At 42.5% G+C, this 2500-nt stretch overlaps 1 protein-coding gene across 1 annotated transcript in view; it reads right to left on the bottom strand.

Annotated features, from left to right (window-relative positions):
- itga1 (integrin, alpha 1) overlaps positions 1–2500 on the bottom strand; it is a 117635-nt gene that overhangs the window by 35790 nt on the left and 79345 nt on the right. The window lies entirely within an intron of this gene.

Here is a 2500-nt window from a genome sequence, read left to right as displayed (position 1 = left end):
TCTAGTCAGTGGACGCTCTTGGCACAAGGCTCAGGCTGCAGAACCATCTCTGGCACAAGTTTGGCATCCTTTTGACAGAACAGAAGAGGAGGAGAGATGAACTGTAGAAGCGTGTGAGCTATTAGTCACCATCTAGGAGCTTCGGGGCCCCAAGCAGCTGCCTGTCTAGCCTGGTGACAAGACGTACCTCTGGCTAATCTAATGGCAAATCTATTCTCATCTAGTGCTGCATAGCCTATTCTAGTGGATGCTCTTGGCATGGGGCTGGGGCTCTGCCCCCCTCGCCATCTCTGGCATTAACTTGGCATCCTTTGAAGGACAAGATGGTGATGGGGGTGGGGTGGAGATATACAGTAGATGCTTGATAAATGAAACCAGCCCTTCTATTATACATAGTGCTGTAGGGTTCATTCTTGTGGATGGTTTTATCTTGGCACAGGCCTGGGGCAACATGTTGCCAACAACCACTTGCCTTCTTTTGAGGGATACAGCTGCTTGATAAATGAAACAAATCTTAGCTGAAGGACTCATTCTTGTGGATGCTCTGGGCACAGGCTTGGCACAGGGCTGGAGAAGCATCTCTGGTACAAACTTGCAAATAGAGGATATACTGTTGTAGACAGTTGACCTTTGAAGGTCATAAAAATGCATGCTTTAACCCATTTAAGCCCAAGTCAAAAAACGCCTGAGCCCTTTTTGGGAAATAATGCCCTCAGCCGATAAAACCTAAATGTTCAGCCACCGAAGTACATAAAAACATTAAATGCATCTTTATTCTTGCATTATAATGTTTTCATTCAGTTCTCACATACCCACATTTTTTATTTAAAAAACTCAAATCTCAAGAGCCTGAATGCATGCCTGAGTGTATGTCGCTGCAGGCACCTAACTCAATGTAGCATATGTGCAGCGCATGGGTTAACAGGCCAAAAGAACAAGTATCATGTCTCAGACGGTTGTAGACAGCTTCACCACAGCCTGTTACAGTACTATATACTGTATGTACAAGTATGTCCATACGTAGTTGGATATGACGCAATGTTCATTAACCCATAGTGCAGAGCCTATATTTATAACCTTACTGTCACCAAAATTGTAATGACCAAATCTTAATCTGCTGTAATATCATAGCCATGTTGTGATGATGTAGTTGAGTCTTTCGAGCAAAAAACTGAACCATCTACACATCAAGGCCACCAAACAAAAAAATCATTTAACAGTTGAAATACTTGGAGAGGTTAGTGGTGGGTGAGCCGGAGGATCTGTGAGAAGGAAGAATTTCAGCGAGCATTTTGGTGAGGAAAGTTTGTAAACTTCCTTCCCGAGATCACAGTAATTACTAATTACCCATTAATTAGTCCCCGTATTAGCACATTAGCGTATGTCCACAGTGGAGTTGCTTGCTGTGAGACTGTAGTTTCGAGACTTTGCAAAGGACGATCACAGTGGTGCCAGAATTAAGGCCAATTTAACGTCCATTTAGGCAATAATTAGGGTAATAAAATGTCTGCCTCAGTATGTGTCCTGTTTCAGGCATTCTTAGGATTGAACAAAACCATATTGGTTTATAGCACATTACACGAAGCCTGCCAGAATCACAGGGATCAATAGAATGTATAAACTTAAACTGATTGCCGCTACATGAAATTATCATGGCTCCACAAATGTGTCCTGAAATTTTGATCCGACCTTTTGCCCGTAGGTCACACACACACACACCCACACAGTATGGCCTGCCTCCGATTTGATTAAGTGCATGAGACTTATAGAAAACATGTGCTCTCAATATGTGTCAGGGCAAAGGCATGGCCTACTGTGAGTGGTACGCTGCACATCACTATGTCATCTATATCAGTGATTCTCAAAGTGTGGTCCTGGGACCACTGGTGGTCCGTGACAGAGCTCAGGTGGTCCACAAGGGGATTTCTTCTTTTCCAAGACTAGCTAGCAGAAGGCTATATTTGTAACATTATTACAAAGCCAAACATGTCTGAAGCCATATTTTCACCACAATAAGACAGGCTTGTAAATGTGAATAAAAAGTAAGTGATCTGCATCAAAACTAACAGTAGCACCCGTCAACGGTCAATTCAGTTGACCGGTGGTCCCTGAACATTTTTGCGGGGACAAAGTGGTCCTCGGTCTGAAAAAGTTTGAGAAACACTGATCTATATAAGCATCATAATATATTGCCTGGACTGTATATCATCAGGTCCTGCTTGTCCTCATGCATACCACAGGGCCAGGCAGGGTTCAATACTATCAGTGGTGGACAAAGTAAAAGCAAAAGTAAAAAAAGAAACACAGATTCTTTCCAACACAGGTAACTTATCGGAGTAAAAAGTAGACGAATGTACTTGTCTTACAATAAGCTGATTCTGCACAGGCTGGGTTGAGTTTGTGGTCTGTCCTTGTTAGGTTTTTATTGTTTTTCAGTAATAACAAAGTCTCTCTCAATAGGTAGGTAAAATGGAGTAAATGATGTACTGTAACAGCTATG

This window comes from Engraulis encrasicolus, chromosome 11 (genome assembly GCF_034702125.1).
Source record: "Engraulis encrasicolus isolate BLACKSEA-1 chromosome 11, IST_EnEncr_1.0, whole genome shotgun sequence".
Classification (NCBI taxonomy): Eukaryota; Metazoa; Chordata; class Actinopteri; order Clupeiformes; family Engraulidae; genus Engraulis; species Engraulis encrasicolus.
Note: the sequence above shows the minus strand (reverse complement) of the source record. Positions and strands in the feature narration are given on the sequence as shown.